This window comes from Vombatus ursinus, unplaced genomic scaffold (genome assembly GCF_900497805.2).
Source record: "Vombatus ursinus unplaced genomic scaffold, bare-nosed wombat genome assembly UNPS02000577.1, whole genome shotgun sequence".
NCBI classification, from domain to species: domain Eukaryota; kingdom Metazoa; phylum Chordata; class Mammalia; order Diprotodontia; family Vombatidae; genus Vombatus; species Vombatus ursinus.
The window spans coordinates 8,641,372-8,664,875 of NW_020940355.1; the positions used below are offsets into that span (position 1 = coordinate 8,641,372).

The 23,504-nt window shown below is 37.8% G+C and overlaps 1 protein-coding gene across 3 annotated transcripts in view; it reads left to right on the forward strand.

Moving 5' to 3' along the window:
• Positions 1 to 23,504, forward strand: part of ATXN1 (ataxin 1) — a 492,208-nt gene that overhangs the window by 81,111 nt on the left and 387,593 nt on the right. For all 3 annotated transcript variants that reach the window (XM_027875603.1, XM_027875900.1, XM_027875680.1), the window contains exon 3: positions 16,239 to 16,364. The gene's annotated coding sequence lies outside the window, so the exon portion shown is untranslated. The remainder of the gene's footprint in view (positions 1 to 16,238; positions 16,365 to 23,504) is intronic.

The following is a 23,504-nucleotide window of genomic DNA, read 5'->3' on the forward strand; positions in this document are numbered from 1 at the left end:
TTAGCATGGTACCTAACACATAGTAGACACTATATAAATGCTTATTCCCTTCCTTTATCTTCCTTACAATTCCCCCAGAAAGTGCTTATCCAGTTTCTGCTTGAAAGCCCAGTGGGATAGAGGCCATCATTGTCTAGTTAGCCTGCTGAGTTTATAGCATAATGTAATATCAATCATTTTCATATGAAGTATTGTTTAGCCACTCTCATCAACCTACTTCCCCACCTCCATCTACAGTTGATTTTTTTGAATTAAGTGTAAAACTTTACAATTATCCCTATTAAATCCTATGTTGTTGGGTTGGGCCCATTGTTCATAGGTTCCCAAAGTGGGCAATACCACCCACTGGTGGGTGCTGGAAGGATCCAAGAGGGTTGGTAGTAGCCTCAGGTGCAACTGGGGGGACCTTGAATAAAAATAAGGGGGCAGAAGGATAAGGAAAAAAAAGAAGAGAAGAAAATTTTGAAAAACTATTCATACATGTTTCATCTGTTGTGTAACAGAGTTAAAGTCAGAGTGATTACATTATTTTCCAAATAAACACACAAAATGCAAGTTATAACTGATCAGTGGTCAAGTCCACTGACAGGTCTTAACAAGCAAGTGTTGGCAGGGAGCATGTTGCACATTGTTGGGAAGTCCAGTATGCATCGGCAGGAATATATGGATGTAATGACTTGTTTATAACACGATACTATATGGTTACATGACACAATATTGCATCATCAAAATTCAATACAGGGGGAAAACCCCCCACAAATCATTTTTAGAAAGTTACATATTTTTTGAAATGATGCAAATTTCAAAAAAAAAACTATTAATGCATTAAAGAAAGTAGATTTCTAGGGGGATACTGAGTAATTTTTTTTCGAAAAGGAGCAAGTAGGCTAAATAAGTTTGGGAACTTCTGTTCTAGTCTGTCAGAAGTTTTCTAGATCCTAACTTTGTCCTCTACTGTATTAGCTCTCCTCCAGCTCTGTCATCTTCAAATTTAATGAAACTACTGTTTATACCTTCCTTTAAATCACTGATAAAAATATTGAACAGATGAAGTGTCAAAGAATGTGAGGAGTTTTTGAGATAATGAGGAGACTGGCATAACCAGAGTAGAGACATTGGGTTTAGGTATATGAGGTATGTATGTATTTGGGGGAAGAGGATGGTGGAGCTAGTACATATTTTTTGGGTTTTATTTTGAACACTGGGCACACTCATACACTTATTAATCTTCCTGTCATTAGAGAACTTCAAGTTTTTCTGCTGCAGAGTAGGAAATAAACGGCTTTAGAATGAATCATTTGCCCTTTTCATATCATGTGTTATTAGCCAGTTATCTATGTTGGAGGCAAAGGAACTTCTACTGATTGGCCTTTAGTAGGTGGACCTGAGCACTTCAGCAGGCAAGTCCTCTTTTGTAAAGAATAAAGTAGTAAGAAAACCTCATTAATCTGTAGTAATTTCAGGAAAGAACTGTCTGAATTAATGAAGTTTAAGCTAATAAACATTTTAAAAGGAGGGAGGTTTTGATTAAAAAAAACTTTAATACTGTAGAAAAAGTCATACCAAGCTAACACATGATTTCTAGTTGAGTTCTTTTGGCTATTGTTAATGACTCCATTAATAATTTGTAATTAACAATTCATTTCAGTTTGACAAAAATTAAAATTAATAGCCTTCCATGTGCAAGGCCTTGTGCTAGGCAATGGGGACACTAAGAAGAAAAGAGACATGGTCCCTGCCTTCAAGACATTTATAGTCTTCTAAAGAAGATTAAATATATGCACAAATAAAGAAGACACAAGGTAGAATGTGATAGTGGCAAAGGAGAGCCTGGCAAAATACTATAAGAAATTTTAGGAGAAAAAAGATCAGTTTAATCTGATTAGCATGTCAGTTATACATAAAAAAGTTGTGTTTAAAAAGCATCATACCAACCAATCAAAAACAAACATTAAGCACTGAGTTTGTGCCAAGCTCTGGGTATATAAAAATAAAAACCATGCCTGCCTTTAAGGAGCTCACTTTCTAATGGGAAAGATTACATATAAATAACTAGGGATGTACAAGATCTACACAGAGTAGGTAGGAGGCAATCTTGAGAAAGTCCCTAGTAACTGAGGAGACTGTGTATATCTGTGGAAGAGGGATGATCTGCCTGCTACAGAAGGTGGGCTTGACTGAAAACTTGGAAGAAGCCAGGGAACTGAAGAGGTGACTGTGACGGGATAAAGCATTATTAAAGGCATGGGGGCAGCCAGTGCAATGTCATGGAGATAGAAGATAGAGTATCATATTCAAGGAACAAGCAAATAAGTAAACCAGTGTATCTGTATAATGAATAATAATAATAATAATAATTAACACTTGTGTAGTGCTTTAAGGTGTGCAAATCAAAGGTGCTCTTGTCCTCATTTTAGGGATGAGAGAACTGAGGCAAAGAGGGGTTAGTTGATTTGTCCTGGGTCAAAGAGATGCTAAGTGTCTGAGGCTGGATTTGAATTCAGGTTTTCCTACTTCAAGTCCAATACTTGAAGTAAGGCATAAAGAGACTAGTAAGGGAGGAAGGAGAAAAGTTACAGAGAGCTTTAAATACCAAACAGAGGTATTTCTGTTTGATTGTGGAGGTAACAGGGAGCCACTGGAGTTTATTGAGCAGAGGGTGACATGATCAGGTCTGTGCTTTAGGATAATCACTTTGTCAGTTAAGTAGAGGATGGATTGGAGTAGAGAGTTTTATCTAATTAGAAGGCTATTACATTAGTCCAGGCAAGAGGTGACAAGGGCTTGAACTAAGGTGATGATCACAGTTTGGCAACACATTAGCAATTAAGAATTATGAAAATTTTAAAGAATCATTAGAGAGATGTATGATTGAAAATAAGGTAGGTGTGGATGATGAATGACCAGTGGACAACCAGTAGATTTGCAATTTCATGTGCAATCATCTTTTTTATTGTACTATGTTACAGAAATGCTTGTTTTATTCCATAAATTAAAAATAAAATTTAATAATAAAAAAAGAATGCAGAAAGCTTATTGGGTGAATCCCCCTGTGGAGAACTTATAGGAGCACATAGATCAAAATCTTACTGATTTAGAAAGTATACCTGGGTTATAATCTGTGTTGTCATTGGTGGGAGCACCCACTTGAGCAATTTCATAGGTCCTTTAAAATAATAGAGAACTTAAAACATTTCCCTTATAACTTTATTTATACTCTGAAAACCTATCTAGGAAGGTATCTTGTATAACAAATAAAAACATTATCCCAACCTCTATTTAGAGTTGTTGGGAGTTTTTTGTTTGTTTCATTTTTTTAAAAAATATATTATGAATGTATCTGAACTAATGAACTGTCATTTAAATGTTTAAAATAGTGAATACAAGGTTATTGGATATCTGGCCAAGGTTAGTGTTGCTTACTCATCTGCTGATTTGAAAAGTATAACCTAGTGTAACATAACTGTGATCTATTATAATCACAAAATGCTAGGACATCATTTGGTTCTGAAACTGGACACAGCATGTGGTGCTTAGAAAACAGGCCTAGGCACAGGGGAACCCTTTTTTCAGTGAAGTATCATCAGGATTCCATCCTAACTCATAGTATTTTGGAAAAATAAGACCACAGGTTCATAGATTTAGAGCTAGAAAGAACTCAGGAGGTCGTTTTATAGAACAGGACCTGAGAGCCAGAAGGGTTCAAAGATTTATTCAAGGTCATAGGTAGTGATAGAGGTGACATAGCAACCTAGGTCATTTGCCTCTTAAGCTTTTTTTTTTTTTTTTTTGAACTACGCTGTGTTGCTTCTAAAGTTTGTCATTTGATGATCTGATGTGGTCAGGAAGCTTTGTAACCATTAACCACCAGTACAGTGCCTAGTGCATAGTAAGCATTTAATAATTCCTACCTCCCTCCCTCTCCTTCCCCTTCCCTCCTGTCTTCCTCCCTCCTTCCCTTCCTCCATTAGCCTTATTTTAGCATTATTTTCTAAAATGACTAAGATTAGCTTCTAAAAGTACATTAAGAAAATATTTTAGGGGCAGCTAGGTGGCTCAGTGAATAGAGCACCAGCCCTGAATTCAGGGGGACCTGAGTTCAAATCCGGCCTCAGACACATAACACTTATTTAGCTGTGTGACCCTGGGCAAGTCACTTAACCCCATTGCCTAGCCAAAAAAAAAAAAAGAAAATATTTTAGCCATTTTCCCATTTTAGTATACATCATCTTCTCTTTGTATTATGAGACAAAGAAATTTCATTCCCTTCTCACACTGTTCCAATAATAGGTTAGGTGGTAGCAGCTTATATATTGATATGTATTATTAATATGGGGTGTTTTAAAGTGGCACAAACAAACAAAAAGCCTTTCATAATATATCACATGCCTTTATGAAAAGAGTAACTTCTTGCCACAGTTAGCTTTATAAATGTCAGCAAGCTTTGGTGTTTCCTTTTCATGAGTCTTTGTTTCCAGTATTGTGGTTTCCACTGGTTGTGGTCATAATCTTAATAGTTAAAACAAAAGAAAATCATTTTGTGCCATGGAAAGAGGAACACTTTCTTGGCCTGTTGATTATAGGCATTGCCCTGATGGTAAAATAAGGATGATTTTCAAAGCAAACTGCCAGAAGTTCACTAATTTCAGACACAGTGTCTTTGTGAACTCCCATTAGGCAGAAGTGCAGAGTTAATTTCTTTGACTTTCTACATTTTATATGTCAGAGACAGGCAGTCATGCAGTGAGTAATGTCTTAATTATTTAAAAGAAAAATTAAAAGGCATTTTGTATAGTTTCATTAGGACAGGGACGAGAGTTGTTCAGGGTAGGCAATCATGGGTGGTTGGGATTCTGGATCACTGGTAGAGACACACATCCATTGGATTTCCGAAGTATTTGTATAGAAACAAGGTTTTTCTTGTCAATTTCTATTTAATAGTACTCACTTGGAGAGATAGTAGCACTTTCCACTCAGAAGCTTGATATTGTTTCCTTTCTTTAGAGATTTCCATCTTTCCAAGGGAGAATTCCCAAGAAAGGAAAAAATGTAGCATATAGATATCTGACTTCTTGAGGTCAGGAAGACCAGGGTTCCAGACTCATTTCTTACACACACTCACCATGTAATCTTGGGCAAATCACTTACTCCCTCAGTGTTGTAGGTAATTCTAAGACTGTAAGGTAAAAAGAGATACCAACCTACATTGCTGGAAGAAGTTTCCTCACCCAGAAATTCCCTATGTGGATGCAATCACAAAAGTCCACTCCTTATTTTTCTGTTTTTAATTTTAAAGTGGAAGCTACCATGGTCATACCTCATTCAACTTGTTGACATACAACCCAGGTTATGCTGCCACCACTGATTTTACGATAATTTACATATGATACACATGTGTAAGGGCAGACAGACCTGCAGAATTATGGATACTTCACATTTGAAAAAATGTGTCGAAATTATTGATTGCAAGATCATCATAATAGCTAGCCTTTATATAGTATTTTGAGGTTTTCAAAGTGTTTTACAAATATCTGGTTTAATTCTCACAATAACTCTGTGAGGTAGGTGCTGTCAACTCATTTTACAGTTAAGGAAACTGAGATAGTTGGAGTTTAAATTACTTGCACAGAGTTACATCAATAGTATATGTCTGAGGCCAGATTTGAATTCAGGTTTTCTTTACTCCAGGTCCAGTGCTCTATCCATTGTGCCACCTAGCTGCCTAATTTCTAGAGATTTAGCCTGTATGTACCTAATGTGAAAACAACCAATTTTCATTGGTCGTGAAGGCAGCACTATATAAATTTAAGAGCTAATTTCCTTGAAAAGTCAGCCAGTTCAGAGAAATCTATCTGTGAAACAGGTTGTAATCATGAAAATTCATCCATCAATAGAGTTGAACCCTCCACTTTTTAAGCAGTTGTTTTTGGCGTCACGTAGACAGGCCTGGGCTGGGAGATCATATAGACTTAGATTTTCGTTCCCAAGGGATCATTAAATAACCACAGCTAAAAATAAAAGTTGAAAAAAATACTGAAACTCACCAGAGTGCTTTGTCATGGGATTCATATTTTAGCAGTGAGTCATGTTTGGAGTTTGAGTTACTGAGTATGATCCATCATTAGCTTTAGCAAAAGTACTGATGATGCATTTTTAAGCTTTTGGGCTTTGCTTGTGTGCTTGGACGTTGTAAAAAGTGAGTTCAGCAGATCTAGAACTCACCTTCTCAGAGCTTACCATTAAGGATACATAACACTGGTGGCAAACAAATATGTCAAGGAAATGGGATGACTGAACAAAGACTGAAGAAGTAAACAGTGATTTATTATATTTGTAATGAGGTTGTTAAGCACTGTGTGTAAGCAATGGAGCAAAGGTGAGTGTGATACTAAGGGAAGAGGAAGTTATGAGAAATGCATGCTTAAAAAAGAAATTTGTCTGAAGGGAAATTACCATCTTTTTTTCTCTAGGATCAGACTTTTATCTGGAAAAAGCCTAGTAGGAGGTTAACTAGTTCAAACCCCTTATTTGACAGATTGGGAAACTATAGAACAGAGAAGCTAAGTTTCAAGGTCCCAGAGCTAATAAGTTCCTCCATATTTGCTTCTAATTTTTGAAAGAAGTATATTCTTTTCCCAGAATATTTAAAAACATTTGAACAAAATTCAACTAGTTTATTCAACAGAGATCTACAGTGGCTAGAAAACCAGCATATAAAAATTCTATTATGTCAACCTTGTGGCAGTGATGTGTGTGTGTGTGTGTGTGTGTGTGTGTGTGTGTGTGTGTGTAAGGACAGAGATACAGAAAGACAGAGAAAAGTGGTAAGAGGGGTGATTTGATTTATGGTATAGGTGAATCCATATGAGAATGAGTTGTTATAATTGAATTCTGCTGTATTTTGACATTTTTGCCTTTCACAAAAATGTTTTCTTTTACAAAAGTCCTATGGATGGCTTGTCATGGCATAGAGGTGAGCCTGGGTTCTTGAAGACTGTGAAAGAAAAGCTCAAATTCCATCAGATCTTCGCAAAGCTGGAAAAGCTCCCAGTGTGGGCTCAGTGTCAGACTATATGTCTTCTATTGAAGGATCAACCTAGCTCATCCTGAAGTTTAACTACTAGGTGACAGATTTTGTCACCTTTTGTTTATCCACTATTATTTTTTGAATGTTTGTCTTTGTTTTGTCAGATAGCATGATTGTAATTCCTGTTTTTTTTATTTCTTTAATAAATAACAAATTTATTCCATCCCCTCAGTTTTATTTTGCCTGTCTTTGTTTTTTAAATATATTTCTTGTAAGCAATAAATTATAGGGTTTTGTTTTCTTGTACAGTCTGTCATTCTTTTTCATTTTATTGGATTGTTTAATCCATTCCCATTTAAAGTTATGAGTTGGGTTTATATTTTCCTTCATCTATCTCGAATATATTTTTTAAAGTAATGATTATTTCCCCTCTTCTGATGTAAACCCAGTACTATGTTTCTTCAGTTACTTTACCTTACTCTTTTAAGATGGCCCTGTTCTCCCTGTCTCTCTCTCCCTCACCCTAGATCCCCTTCTCTTGTTTGTTATCTCTTTCCTTTTGGGGTTTTGCTTATTAGTTACTTTACCTTTTATCTGGTTATATATTTCTTTCCCTCTTTTTTTCCTCTCAGTTATTCAAACAGATTTCCCCTTCCTCTCCTCCTCTTCAACTAGTCCTGTTCATTAGCTTCTGAAATTTAATTTTTGCCTTTTTCAAAAAAGATTTTTCTTCAGAAACACTTCTCTCACTCTTCATTGTCCATCTTCTCTCTTTTTTTAATTTATTTTTTTATTTTTAGTTTTCAACATTTACTTCCACAAGATTTTGAGTTCCAAATTTTCACCCCATCTCGCCCCTCCCCCCACCCCAAGATGGCATGCATTCTGAATACCCCTTCCCCTAGTCTGCTTTCCCTGCTATCTCTCCCCCCCTTCCCCTTCTATTTTCCTGTAGGGCAGGATAGATTTCTGTACCCCATTTTCTGTATTTCTTATTTCCTAGTTGCATGTGAAAACATTTTTTTTAAACATGTGTTTTTTTAAACTTTGGGTTCCAAATTTTCTCCCTTCCTCCCTCCCCACCCACCCTCATTGAAAAGCAAGCAACTCAATATAGGCTATACTTGTGCAGTTATGCAAAACACTTCCATAGTAGACATGCTGTGAAAAATTAACTCTATTTCCCTTAATCCTATTCTGCCCCCCCACATTTATTCTATTCTTTCTTTTGACCCTGTTCCTCATCAGAAGTATTTGCTTCTGATTACCCCCTTTCCCAATCTGCCCTCCTCTCTATCATCCCCTTACTCTCTTGTCCCCTTCCCCTCCCATTTTCCTGTAGAGTAAGAAAGATTTCCATACCCAATTGAGTGTGTATGGTATTCCCTCCTTAAGTCAAATCCTACGAGAATAAGATTCACTCATTCCCTCTCATCTTCCCCCGTTTCCCCTCCACTGTAAGAGCCTTTTCTTTTCTGTTTTTTTGTGAGATAATTTACCCCGTTCTACCTTTCCCTTTCTCCTTCTCCTAGTATAATCCTCTCTCATCCCTTAATTTTACTCTCCAGATATGACCCCTTCATCTTCAACTCACCCTGTGCCCTCTATCTATCTATCCATCTATGTAGCTATGTATCTATCCATCTATCTATCTATCTCTCTATCTATCTATCTATGTATATACATACATATAATTTTTTCCCTCCAACTACCCTAATACTGACAAAGGTCTCATGAGTTACAAATATCATCTTTCCATGCAGGAATGTAAACAGTTCAACCATAATAAGTCTGTTATGATTTTCTCTTTCCTGTTTAACTCTTCATTTTCCACTTGAGTCTTGTGTTGGAAAGTCAGATTTTCTATTCAGCTCTGGTCTTTTCATCAAGATGCTTGAAAGTCCTCTATTTCACTGAATGACCATTTTTTCCCTTGAAGAGTTATACTCAGTTTTGCTGGGTAGGTGATTCTTGGTTGTAATCCTATCTCCTTTGCCCTCCGGATTATTATATTCCATGCCCTGTGGTCCCTTAATGTAGAAGCGGCTAAATCTTGTGTTATCCTGATGGTGTTTCCACAATACTTGAATTGTTTCTTTCTGGCTGCTTGTAATATTTTCTCTTTGACCTGGGAACTCTGGAATTTGGCTCCAATATTCCTAGGAGTGTTCCTCTGGAGATCTCTTTCTGGAGGAGATAGGTGGATTCTTTCAATTTCTATTTTGCCCTCTGGTTCTAAAATATCAGGGCAGTTTTCCTTGATAATTTCTTGAAAGATGATGTCTAGGCTCTTTTTTTAATCATGGCTTTCAGATAGTCCAATAATTTTTAAATTCTCTCTCCTGGATCTGTTTTCCAGGTCAGTTGTTTTTCCAATGAGATATTTCACATTGTTTTCTAATTTTTCATTCTTTTGGATTTGTTTTGCAGTGTCTTGATTTCTCATAAAGTCACTAGCTTCCAATTGCTCTATTCTAATTTTTAAGGAAGTATTTTCTTCAGTAATTTTTTGGACTTCCTTTTCCATTTGTCCAATTTTGCTCTTTAGGGCATTCTTTTCTTCATTGGCTTTTTGGACCTCTTTTGCCATTTGGGTTAGGCTATTTTTTAAGGTGTTATTTTCTTCAGTATTTTTTTGAGTCTCCTTTAGCAAGCTGTTAACTTGCTTTTCATGATTTTCTTGCATCACTCTCATTTTTCTTCCCAGTTTTTCCTCTACTTCTCTTACTTGCTTCTCAAAATCCCTTTTGAGCTCTTCCAAGGCCTGGGACTGATTCATATTTTTCTTGGAAGTTTTGGATGTAGGAGTTTTGACTTTGTTTTCTTCTTCTGGTTGTATGTTTTGATCTTCTTTGTCACCAAAGTAAGGTAATATGGTCTGACTCTTTTTGCGCTGCTTGCTCATGATCCCAACCAATTACTTGAGTTTTAAACTCTTTGTTAAGGTACAAGTCTGTTTCCAATGTGGAGAATGTACTGTCCCAAGCTTTGGGGGTTTGTACAGCTGTTTTCAGAGATAGTTGTAGGTACCATCTTCTCTTTCTAGCTATTGTAGATCCTCATTCTCTGATTCATGACCCCAATAATTATTGAGTCTCTTCAGTTCTGGTTTTCCTTCTAAAAATATTTCAGACTCTTCTTTATTATTGAACATTCATCTTTTTTTTTTCATTTATGATTACTCTCATATTTGCAAGGTAGATCACCTTGGTCTGCCTCCTGAGAGCTATTGCTCTTATTAACACATTATTCCATTCCCTCCTGTGTTTTCTGGTGGATACAGAATAGTCTTGCTTTTTTTCAAATTTCCTTTTCTTTGTATTAGAAGGTCATTCTCCTGATTGCTTACAGAACTTATTGTTTCAGATTTGAATGGTTAAATTTAAACACTGTGTGTGTTGGAGTTTATAGCATTGTTGTTTTTTTTCTTTCTTTTCTGGAGGTGATATGTGAATTCTTTCAATTGGTATTTCATTTTTTATTTTTAGAAGTTCTGGGCAGTTCTTTTCTATTATTTCTTGTATTATGAGGGATTAAGGTTTTTTGTCCTGTCATATTTTTTCTGAAAGACCTATGAAACTTAGGTTGTCTTTTTGTATCTTTTCTTTGAGATCAGCATGTTTTCTTTTAAGGTTATTGTCTTTGGCTTCTTTTCTTCTACATTATCCTTCATTTCTGTACATTTGCATTTTCAATCTATTGTTTAGTCTTTGCTTTTTTGTGTGTGTTTGTGAGACTTGCAATTGCAAATCACAGTTTTTCTATTCTGTCCATTATTTTGCTATGCGGGCCATAAATTCTGCTATCATAACTCTTATTTCTCTTTTGAACCACTCAGGAATAGTAGATTGTGGTTCCATGTTCTTCTCACATTCTATAGAATTCTCTGTCTCATCCAGTGTTTGATCATTTTCCTTTATTTTGTGGTATTCATAGAGCAGCTAAATGGCACAGTGGATAGAGTGCCAGGCCTGGAGTCAGGAAGACCTGAGTTCAAAGCCAACCTTAGACACTTACTAGCTGTGTGACCCTGGGCAAATCAATTAACCCTGTTTGCCTTAATTTTCTCATCTGTAAAATGAACTGGAGAAGAAAATGGCAAACCACTTCGGTATCTTTGCCAAGAAAACCCCCAAAGGGGTCATGAAGACTTGGACACAACTGAAATGACTAAACAACAACAATTTATTTATAGATCCTTGAACTCATTTACTAAATCTGGAAGCCGATTGTTAAAATTTTGTATTGGTTTGTCTGCTTATTATGTTCAAGTTCTTTGAGTTTTCTTTTTCCTAAAATCTCTTAGGTAATTTCGGTCTTTCCCTCCCTGCCCTGTTTCCCCCCTCTTTACTGTGTGACTCCCTCCCCTGTGATAGTTGTTACCTTAAGATCTGGATCTCAAAGTGTACCAGCCTCTTCTATTCAGATTCACCAGTCTAGGCTTCTGTCTCAAGTAACTTTTGGGTGATCAGAACTGGCCCAGTTTGATGCTGAACTCTTTTTCTCAGGCTTAGTGGAGTATTACAGAAACATCCCCTCCTACTCTGCTTCCTTTCCCACCCCTGAACCCCAGCTCCACCCACACTCCAGTGTCCTGTCCCACTCCCTCTGTTCCTCAAAGGAACTGTCAGTGGCCTGACCCCAGCAGTTGAGTGTTGCCTGTTTGCTCTGGCTTCTGGATTTCAGAGCTTTGCAGAATGGATGCTATGAGGTAGTGGCCTCTAGGAAGTTATTGCTCCTATAGTGCTGAGGTTGTGTTGACTGTTTGTCCTGGCCTGGACATGAGAACTCCACAACACTGTAAAGAGTGAGCATGAGTTAGGGTATGAGTGGGTAGAAGCTTTGTTCTATGTTGGGTGTTTGGGACTGCTAGTGGGTACTGCTGGTAGTGGGAAGTAGGGGAGGGGTGCTGAGTGAGCTCAGGGTCCGTGAACATCAGCATCCACATCATTTTTTTTAACCTTCTTTTGGATACTGGGTGTCTTAGCCTATGGAGACAGCTAACCGTGCTTTGTCTTTGATGCATATTTTCTGTTTTGGAGAGCTTTGAGAGGTCATGGGTCCCAGAGAAAATGTCTAGTCCTCCATCTTGTCCAGTGATAGATTTTTTTGGGGGGGAGGGACAGAATAGGCAGATGTACAAAGTGGCACTCTACCCTAGAGGGCCTCCTTATTCATCCCCAGTGATGGTGATTTAGTGGTGGATGATAAAACAGAGAGTGCAAAGGATCATATGGGTCTTAGTTCATCTTAAAACATGAATATAAATTTTGATAGTCTTGTCATGTGATCTTTGTTCAGTGACCAGCAAGTTGGTACAGTACTAAAAGAAATAGAAACACACCCATATCAGCACTAGTTCAATCCTTTTCATCTCACAGATAGGAGACTGAAGTCCAGAAAACTTGTGACTTGTCTAAGGCCACAGTGTGGGCACCATCATCATCATACCAATAACTGCAACAAAAACAGCTGTGGCATTAATGTAGCCTTTTCAGGTTTATAAACTGCTTTACATAGCTTATGTCATATGATCCTCCTGACTTTTGATTTTTATCTTCCTTTTACTCATGATGTTTAGAGAGGTTAACTGACTTACCTGTCATCAAACAATTAGACATAAGATTTGGAGATGAGATTTGAACTCAGGTCTCTCCTAACTCCAAATCCAGAACCCATATCTCTTGGATTCCAGTTCAGTACTTTATCTGCAGTATCAGTGCTGTCTCTTCTAATACTTTTCCGATAAAAAACACAAAATAACTGAGCAAATGGAAACTTAATAAAAAAAACCACTGCATGGTACCAAACTCTCTATGTAGTCCTAATTCTGTTAATCAGGCAAATTTGTGACTTATCCAGGTCTCTTGAAGGTTGCTTAGTTTTTTTTTTTCTTTTCTGGAGTTTTGTCTAAGTCACTTAAGGCCTGTCAGGCTTTGCCTCAGTTGACATGCAGTTTGGGGGAGATGAAATTCTTGGCACTTAATTTTACTATTTATTAACAGCTCTGGTGGGGAAAAATAAATGTTTGGCAGAGGTGTAGGCTGGAATTCTTATTTAAAATGAGGTCTGGTGAATTATCAGGAGGTTTCTTTTATGCAATTGATGTTAGGTCCCCCAAAAGTAGATGTAATTGAAAGCTGGCTATAATTCACATAACATATCACTTGCAGCTCTTCCTCCCTATCTCTGTGGAGATAAACAATCATCATAACTAAAGACACTTTCAAGTGAGATTAGTTTAATTCTTCTCAGTAAGCAGTATAATCTCTTTCCCACTACAAGCCTGATTTTTACCCCTGGAAAAGGACATTGTAGTATCACAACATCATTCTGCCTCCAAGAGATTGGTTGAGTATACACATGAAAAGAGTACAATGTAGCAATGAATTTCACCATTTTTTTAATTTCAGGAAAAGTAAATGTATATGTATCCACACATATTACACTGAATTATGTTTAATGCTATTGATGAAGTTTAAGAGAAAAAATGTTTTTAATTACATTTAAATGACAGAAGGGCTTCATATAAAATCCAGGCATATCCTGCAGAACTTTGAAATTTTGTAATAATTTTGATTAGACATTGTAACACAGCCCATCAAAAAGTCCAGAGCACACTTCATTTGGTGCCAAACCCTTGCTCTCCTCCTGGCAGGCTCCAACTCCCCATTATTTGTATCTATTCCTGTAGCATTAACTTCTCCAAGTAATGTTTTGCTGGAGTTGTTTTTATGGAATTAAAATGTAAATCCATATCCAGGTCTTAATTCATCATGAATCTGAATATTTGCCCCCTAAAATTCTGTTTCCATGGTGGAGGCAAGATAAAGACAGTTTGTTATCTTTCAGAATTCCTGATTTAGGATGATTTAATTATGTATCAATATGTTAGCTGTTCCTCAAACATTTGAGTGGGAGCAGAATTGGTGAAAAGACCTGAATAGAGCTCTAAGAACAGGTGAAATCATCACAATCCTAATTCATTGTAGAAATTCATTGGATGAATGAATGAAAAAAGCATTTATTAAGCACTTACTATGTGCCAAGCTGTGCTAAGCACTGAGACTATGCATAAAAAAGGGGAAAAGTCCTTTCTCTGAAGGAGCTCACACTCTAATTGGGGAAGACAGCACGTAAAAGACAGTTCAGATAGCTGGGAATACATGATAAAGGCCCATCGGTGCTGTAGTATTATCTATGGCAAAGCCCAAGGGTCCTTAGGTTCCATCAGAAGATCAGATGATAGTGTTAGGGATTTGTCTTCATCCTTCAAAGGTAGAAGGACATGAAAACACCCAAACTGTTCTCACCCATTTTTGGATAATTTTATCCCCTCCATTCTATCCATTGGCTTGGCAACAGAGTTCAACATAAATAATTTGAATTGGTCTGCTTAGCTTTCACTTACTTGTTTTATCATTTTTGTCTTCATCAGAAAGTATTTATTAAATGGTTCTATTGTGCCTGAGCCGGACCATATATAAAGCCCAGAGTGGGGAGAAGGGGAAGTTTTAGAAAATCAAGTGATTTCATCTTCAGAGGGCTTTCCAAATATTAGCTAATTATGTGCAACAAACAGGTATTATCTTTCTTAGTTCAAGGTTGACACATTTGAGGTGAGAATATTAATGATTGACTTGGAAGCTTAGGAGCAGAATGGGTAGAGATTGGAGGTCAAGGGATGACTGGCAGCTAATCCTTGGCTCTGAGCAAGGGCTGAAGACTGTGCCCAGCTGACTTCCCTGTTTAAAATGGAAAGAGCAAACACAAGTTAGCCTGAAAAAATACAGATAATGCTTTTATACTATTTCTTCAAACCAAAGGGGGAAAAATAGCTTTAATAGAGCACTAGAAAAAAAATCACTTAGACTTGCACCCTATCTAGCATGAGCATTGTGAACACAAGGTAAAAAAAAAAAAAGATCTTTTCATAGTGATATTGGCATATAGTGGCTCTGCTGTGTAGGCTTGAGTGGCTGCTGTGAGTGGGGGTTAAGAGGCATGCATCTTCTTAACCAAGCATTTAAAATTCATAATGTAGACTAACTTTTAAATTTATGTAGAAGAGATTTTATCACAATTGAGTCAGACAACCCAAACCTATCAACTTTCTGTTTCTAAATTGAAATGGAAAATTCTCTTTCCTTATTACTTTCTTATCTTCTTAGCCTTTAAAAAATAAACTCATATCAAGATATTAATAATAGTTTAATTCATTCTGATAATCCCATACAAGCCTTTTGCTATGTCATAATGTGGCTGAAAGAGGTTATCCTGAGACCCTTTTGACACTTGGTAACTCTCTAAATGATGTTTCTCATACTTTATCTTTAATTTTAATTTCATGACTTGTCTCCCATACTGAGGGGAAGCTTGGTATGGTATATAGAAGTATGACCTTCGAGTCAGGATTACCCGAGTTTAGGTGCTGCCCTTTGACACATAACTAGCCATGTGGCCACGGTGGGACACAGCTTTTTTCATTGTCCTCTAACAACTAAGATTATCAATTACCAAGGAACAATAAACATGCGTTGCTGGAGGGGGATTTCTACACTAGACTTCCTGACACTGATGATATCACAGATGTGGACCCAAAAAAAAACCCTCTCGTTATCTTCTACAACCCTGGGCCTGTGTTTTATTCATCTTTGTATTTTTCTTAAAATACCTAACATGGTGTTTTACACATAGTAAGTGCTTTCATACATATTTATCAAATGAAATAAAATTAATTTGAAACACCTAACATCTTGCGCATTCTGGAGCTAAACTCTTCCATGTCATTAGGCAGACTTTCAGACCTCACACAAACTTTTAAAAAATGAGAACCGTATTCTGAAAGCTAATCTCTTCTCCGTTTGCATATTTGATTTCTTTCCACAAGTAAGCCTTCATTTTTGTAACTAGAATCTCAATGAAGTATGCATACCTTGATGCTCATTTAATTCACTAATACTCACTTCCTTGGGGTTTAGAAAATATTTTCAGATGTTTTAGGTTGTCACTAAAAGTTACCCCAGAAAGACTTGATGTAGATCAGTTGTCTGATAGCTGATGTGGTAGTGATGAACATGCTTGTTTGAGGTTATAAGATACATATTTGAGAAAGGCCAGGGATTTCCCCGGGGCCACCGAACAAACACTTGAAGTGGCATTTTCATTCTGACGTCTTGTCTTGATTGTTTTTGTTTTTGTTATACCACAGCATATTGGAGCACAATGAAAGAGTTTATTCCCAGGCCTCAGGAGAAGTTCAGCTGCACCCAGTGAGAAAGAGAGCAAGAGTAGACAGAGGGCTGCATGAATGGTCTTGAAACATACGTGATTTTAGGTAAGTCTTCTGAACTGAAGGGCTTGGTGTGTATTGTCTTCTAATTTCATTAACTCTCATTTATTTTGTATGCCTGAACATCTTATTAGAGGGTGCAACTATTTCTGACCAACACAAGCAGTAGGATATTGGAGGATTTGTTTTCTTAATGAAAAATCCAAGTAATACAACCCAGTACATGATGTGTTTGTTTCAGTAATTAACAAAATGATACTATCTGAATAAACTTTATTTGTCGATAGAAAGAATCATGACCAGCTGCCTTTTTAGCTGAGAATACCAGAATTAACAAAATGAAGACTAGGAGCTCGTTCGAATTCTACCTCTGATATTTATCACTTGTTGGACCTTGGGCCTATCCTTTCGCCTCATTGGGCTCCAATTTCCTCCTGTATAAAATAGATAAGATTCAGAGAGCTGGGCTGGCTGGCCTCTGAAGCCCCTTCCAGCTCTCGACCTATGATCTTATCACTAAGGGAGATTCCTTTCTCTGGATTTGAATGTCTGATAATGGGCAGTCAGTCAGTCTATCAGCAGGCATCTATTAAATAACAGCTATGTGCCAGGCACTTTGCTGGTCACTGGGGATACGAAGCCAAAAACTGGGACAGTATCTTCTCTCCTGGAGCTTACATCTGTTGGGGTGGGGGAGCTGATAACATGTTGATAGTGAGATATGAACAAAATAAGTACAGTGTTACAAGGGCAGGGTTAACAGCTGGGGGAATGAGGAAGGGCATATTGAAAGAAGCAATACTTGAGCTAAGTTTTAAAAGGAACTGGAAGCTTCAAGAAGTAGGGAGGAGGAGGAGGAGGAAGAGAGAGAGAGAGAGAAAGAGAGAGAGAAAGAGAGAGATTAGAGGCAGAGGAAAGATTATGCAAAGACGTGGAAGTAGATCAATTATCTTAGGTAGTGAGGTAGCATAGTGGATAGAGTGGGGGGGAGGGGAGGACTGAGTTCAAATTTGGCCTCAGATTCTTGTTAGCTGTGTGACCCAGGACAAGTCATTTAACCTCTGTCTGCCTCAGTTTCCTCATCTGCAAAATAGAGATATTACCTACTTTCCAGAGTTGTTGTGAAGATCAAATGAAATAAATTTGTAAACTGTCTGACAGATAATAGACACTTAATGTTTCCTTCCATCCTTTATATATAAAGAGTAGCTAGAAGTCTTGGCTGGAACTAGCCAGCATGGATTTTCATGAAAGAGCTGTGCATTTATTGTCAGAGGACCTGGTATTAAATCTGACTTTTCTCCTAGCTACCTGTGTGGCCTTGATCAAGTCATTTTAATTAGGTGCTTTTAAGGACTCTCCCAGCTCTGGATCTGTTGTGGCTATCTAGCATGAAATGGGTGGGAAGGTACCTCTTATTCAGAGCATCCAATGTCCTTTATTCCTTGAGTGGCAACTTTAGCTATTTGGAAGTGGTCAGATGCTCTAGGAAGGAAATAAACTACCCCTGAAACTAGTCATAGCAACTTCAGAAAAACCTGGAAAGATTTGTTATGGTCTGATGCTGAGTGAAGTGAGCACAGCCATGAGAATGCTGTACACAGTAACAGCCACATTGTGCAATGACTAACTTTGATCGACTAAGCTCTTCTCAGCAATGCAAGAATCTAAGACATCTCCAAAAGTCTCATGATGGAAAATGCTATCCACATCCAGAGAAAGAATTAAGGAGTTTGAAGGCAGATTGAAGCATACTATCTGCTCTCTTTTTTTCTTCTGTTTTGTTTTGTTTCTTCTTTCTTGTGGTTTCTCCTATTGGTTCTAATTCTTCTTTATAACATGACTAATGGGAAAATATGTTTAATAGGAATGTATATGTATAACCTATATCAGATTGCATGCTGTTTTGGGGAGGGAGGGGGAGAATAATTTAAAACTCAAAAACTTATGAAAGTGAATGTTGATAACTCAAAATAATAAAAAAGAAGTAGAAAGTAAGGTAATAAAAGTTTTACATACCAGTAAAAATAACAACAACAAAAAAATTGGCCATAGCAATAAGTACTAAAACTGTATTATATCACATAAACAATTATACCACCCTATGTGCCCTTAGAACTGCCTCCCTCCTCACAGTGTACACAAGTAGTAAAATGAATTAAATGATAATTATCACTTTTTTTCAATCATCACTCACATAATGAATGAATGACATGCCTTGGGAAATGGCTATTTGCAAAACTGTCAAGCTTTCCAGTTTAAATTTGTGGAGTTCCTTGCTACTACTGATACCAATGATCCAGTCCTTCACTATTCTAAGGGTAGTAATATACCTCCACTTAAGAGATGGCAAGATGCAGTACAGTTACAGAATGAGCCGATTAAACATGACAAAGAGGCTTCATTTGGGCTTTTGCTATTTCCTTTTCTATTGGAAATCTATAGTTTCCCTGCTGCCTTTTATCGTGTAGATGGCTTACCTGCCACCCTTTCCCCCTGTGAAATCTGTAACTGCTGTTTATATTTAGCGGCATTTATTTTTCCTCTTATTTCTAAGCATCCTCTTTCTGAAGCTGAGCTGAGAGCGACACTTTGAATGATGCTTGGATGTCACTCTGGTTAGCAGCTGGCTGCCTGCCTCTGAATGTGGTGCCTTATTTGGGTTTCACAACTGCATTTTTTCTCTTACAAATGTTAAATTATGAAGTGCAGGAAACCACATGAATGCAACATTTAGATAGAAAATTCAAACCCAATTAGGTCAGAAAATGCTAGTGCTAAAATTCTCTTGGTAACAATATCTTCCCTGAAATCAAGGTGGAAAGCACATTTTACCTGTGGGCTGCTGCAGTTTGGTGAGTTGTGTGTCTCATAATATCCTCATCTCCATTTATGCTGCATCTGCACATGTTTTCCATATCATATTGAATCATAAGTTTTGGTCATGCTCCATTGTTTTCTGCCCTCCCTTCCCTGCTGTGGATCCAAATCCTACCCATCCATCAAGGCCTAGCTCAAATCCATGGAATCTTGGCTGATTTCTCTAGTCCGCATTAATCTCCCTCTCCTTTGAACTCTTATAACCCACAGCCTATACCACATAATTTAGCACTTCATCATTTACCTCTATATGTCTTCATCCATCCTTTGCTCCTTCCCTCTAGTCTTAGAGAATGAGGTGGCCTTCCTCCTTGCCACACTCCACATATCCTTGCTCTTATCTTACCTTTTATGACACCTTGTTCCATCCCTCTGTCTCTGTCTCTGTCTCTCTTTCTCTCACTATCTCCCTTCTCTTCTTGTTTATTGGTTCTTTTTGTCTACTGTTTGCTCATATCTTCCCAGTTTTCCTTGTCTATAAAATGAGAAGGTTGGACTCAATGTCCTCTTAGCTCTCTTCCAGCTCTAAATCTTTGATCCAGTAATTTTATCTAAAAAATAAATACAAGAAAAGTCCAAAGCTTCCCTTGACCATTCTATCCCCTCAAACTTTATTTTATATATCCCAGCCATTCACTACTAAACTTCTAAAGAGAGTAGCCTTCACTTATTGCCTTCTTTATCACCCACTCATTCTTAAACATATGTAAATTAGGCTCTCTCTCTCTCATCTCTGTTGAAATTGCTTTCTCCAAGATAACTCTATTTTATAGTTAATTCTCTAAGTGGAAGAATAGATACTTATCTGTATTGTTCAAGAGAATATCCTTGGTCAATGAAATCATAATTCTGGACCATGGTCTCCTGTGACATCTTAATTGCTAAATTCAATGGGTTTTTGTTAGTCTTCATTTTGGGGGATGTTTTTACAGTATTTGACAAGTGTTCACCATTGACTCATTGATACTCTCTCTTTGGCTTCATGGAAACTTGTCTCTTCTTGGTTCACCTCCTACCTCTCTGACTGTTCCTTCTAAGTATCTTAATTCTTTATTCCCCTCCTTCAGTTTTCTAAATGTGAATATCCCCCAAGGACTTTCCCTATGCCTTCCTTGCCTCTCTATGCTCTTTTTAACTGGAGACATCATGCATTTACATGACTTTAATTATCCTCTCTATGAAGATGACTCTCAAATTTTACCTTCAGTGCTGATTTCTCCTTTGATCAGTACTTTTATGTTTCCAATAGTCTGCAATGCATTTCCACCTGTATATCCATCTGTATATTGATGGCACCTCAAATTCAACTTATCCCAAACTCATCTTCCCACTTTCTTCCTAACTTTCTTATTTGTTTTGATGGCATTAATGTCCTCTGAGTCACCCAAGCTTGAGTATTCATTTTTGTTTTTTCCTTCTTACCTACCACATCCAATCATTTGCTAAGTTCTGTTCAGTATCTATCAGAACCAACCCTTTTCTCCACTCAAGAATGCCTAATTCAATCTGTCTTTCACTTAGATGTCAAAGTGATTTTTCTAAAGCATTTATGACCATGTAACCCCTCTGCTGACTCTGCCAACTCAGTAAACTCCGACAGCTCCTTCTTAGCTTTAGGATCAAATATAAAATCCTGTCTGGCATTCAAAACCCTTTCCAGTATGCTTCTTTTGTACCTCTCCATTATTCTGATATTTCACTCCCACAAATGTACTATACAGTATAATTATACCATACTTTATTTCTCAACTCCTTACCTGTCCCTGTTCTTCATGCCTGGAATGTTTTCCCTCCTTAATCTGATTCCTAATTTCCCTACATTCCTTTAAGACTCTGTTCAAATCTTCTGTAGGAGACCTTTGCCATCCCCCTACTGCTAGTACCTCTCCTCTGAGATTACCTGCCACTTACACTATTTGTATCTTTCATACACAGGGATATTTGGATGTTGTCCCACTCCCATTTGTTTGTGAGCTCATTTAGAGCCAGAAAGTATGTTTGCCTTTCTTTGTATTCCCAGTGTGGTGCTCAACAAATTTTTGCTGAATGACTAATTGACTGGACTATTGTAATAGTCATCTAACTGGTCTTTCTTTTTCCATTCTCTGCTCTTTCCCATCTTTCCTTTACATGGTTGCCAGAATAGCCTGCCTGATTTAAAAATCCAACTGTGTCATTCCTAACTTCATTACCTCCAGTGAGTCCCTGTTGCCTGTAGGATAAAATAAAAAATCCTTAGCCTGACTTTTACAACTTCACAGTTGGGTTCCAACTTTTCATCTCATTCCCCATTATGCATTCAGAATTCTAGCCAGAGTGATGTACTGAATGGTCTTATCCTTTGTGCATTTGTGACAGCTGTCCTCCATTCTTAAAACATTCTCTCTCTCTCTATCATTTTAAATCCTTTTTCTTTAAGGTCTAGGTCCTGTGCATCCTCCCTGCTTTCCATCATTCTCCTGAATGAAAGTGATCTCCTTTGCCTTTGTCCTACTGTGCAGTGTTTTTATTTATTTACTTGTCTGGTCCATGTAATTCCTGGTTACAGATACATTAGGAACATTTATGATCCTTCAACCCCACCCACCCCCTTTAGAACTTCTTCAGTGTCTTCTCCATCTACTTCCAATCCTTCTACAGTGATCCAGCCTGTGAGGAGGCCTGGTACGGCAGCAGTACTATATGGTGCTGGGGAACCAGGAATCAGCTTGCCACTGCTAGAACCACATGATTAGTCAGAAATAAATATCGTAGGATTCCTACCTCTAAGAGACCTGAGGATTCACTTCAGCCAATCCCCCATTTTACAAGTAAGGAAATTAAAATCCAAAGAGTGTAAACAACTCACCTAAGATTATTCAGGTATTATGGGACAGACCTGCTCTTGAACCTTAGTCTTTGGGCTACTAGCCTAGTTGTTCTTTCAATGCCACTACCTGACATCTCTAAGGATCTGGAAGATCCTAGCTTATAACATCATAGATTAAGAATCAAAAGGGACCTTAAAGGTCATTGAGTCTATCAAGATTTTAGGAGACACCCTGTTTTCCACAGCTAAAGTCCAGCAAGCAAGCTGTGCCCTAAGCTAGGCATAACAACATTTTTTTGCGCTCCCCTTCTGGAACTGATGGTCCCTGAGTTCAGGTAAGCACCAGGAGGCCCAGATATGATACCCTGCTATGAACGACCTCACTGTTGCTGTTGTGCCTCACTACTGTTGCCACCCTATGCTATTTGACTATTTGTCTAGCCACAAGTGTATAAATCAAGGTTCAGCCACACTAAAATGGGTCCCTCCCCACTACAGGCGGGACCCTGGCACACATATCCTTGCTTGTTAGCTATTTCCCTCACTTTGAAATTGAACTTTTGTTTGATTCCTGACTCTCCTGTCTCTATCCTGCTCTGGTTGTCTGTAGCCACCCACAGGTTAGAGGCCAGTTCTGTCCAGTTGACAAATCAATCCCCATTGTAGATGAGGAGACTGAGGTAAAGATAGTAACTTGTCCAAAGTATCTGAGATTTTGCCTGGTATTTTAACCTAGATCTTTCTGACTTCAAAGCTAAAACTGTATCCACTATGCCATGAAGTTATATATAGGACTGGCAAGTCATCCTAGCTGAAATAACAAGGCCCCTTGAGGGAGAGTGAGGAAGCACCACGTGCCAGGAAAATCAGTGCCACCATTACTTTGACTTCTACTTTCCAGCAGATCATGATGGCCAGAACCCTGAACCAAGATTTTTTGGGACTAGTTGTGCCTCTCAGACTACTGGTTGTGTTTCCAGACCAGACCTTGTGGGCATCATTATAGAAAACAATCACGAGGGAGAAGGGGTCTACCTTCCTTGCCATCACCAATATCACCTTCTGATGAGCTTCCTCCAGTTGGCTCCATTATTCCAGGAAACAAACTTATAGAGATATGTCCTGCCTCCTGTTCCTGTGGGTGCTGCAGCCATAGCTACTTAAAATAAAAGTTTCTGCCACCAAAGTCTTTGACATTGCCAGTTTATTCAACATCAGAAAAATAAGTGGTTTCTTCAGTAGAAACTATATTAAACAAAATACAGCTTTGCTGCTTCATCCCAAGGACCAAAGGACTTTTCCACCCGACTTAGAGCTGAAACTTTCTATATGTGTTGTCTCCCTCATTAAGATGTGAGCTTCTTGAGTGCAGGGACTGACTTGCTTTTCTTTTTGTTTCCCCAACACTTAACAGAGTGCCTTGATATTAAGCACTTAATAAATGCTTTTTTCATTCATTCATTCATTCATTCATTCATTCATTCATTCATTCATTC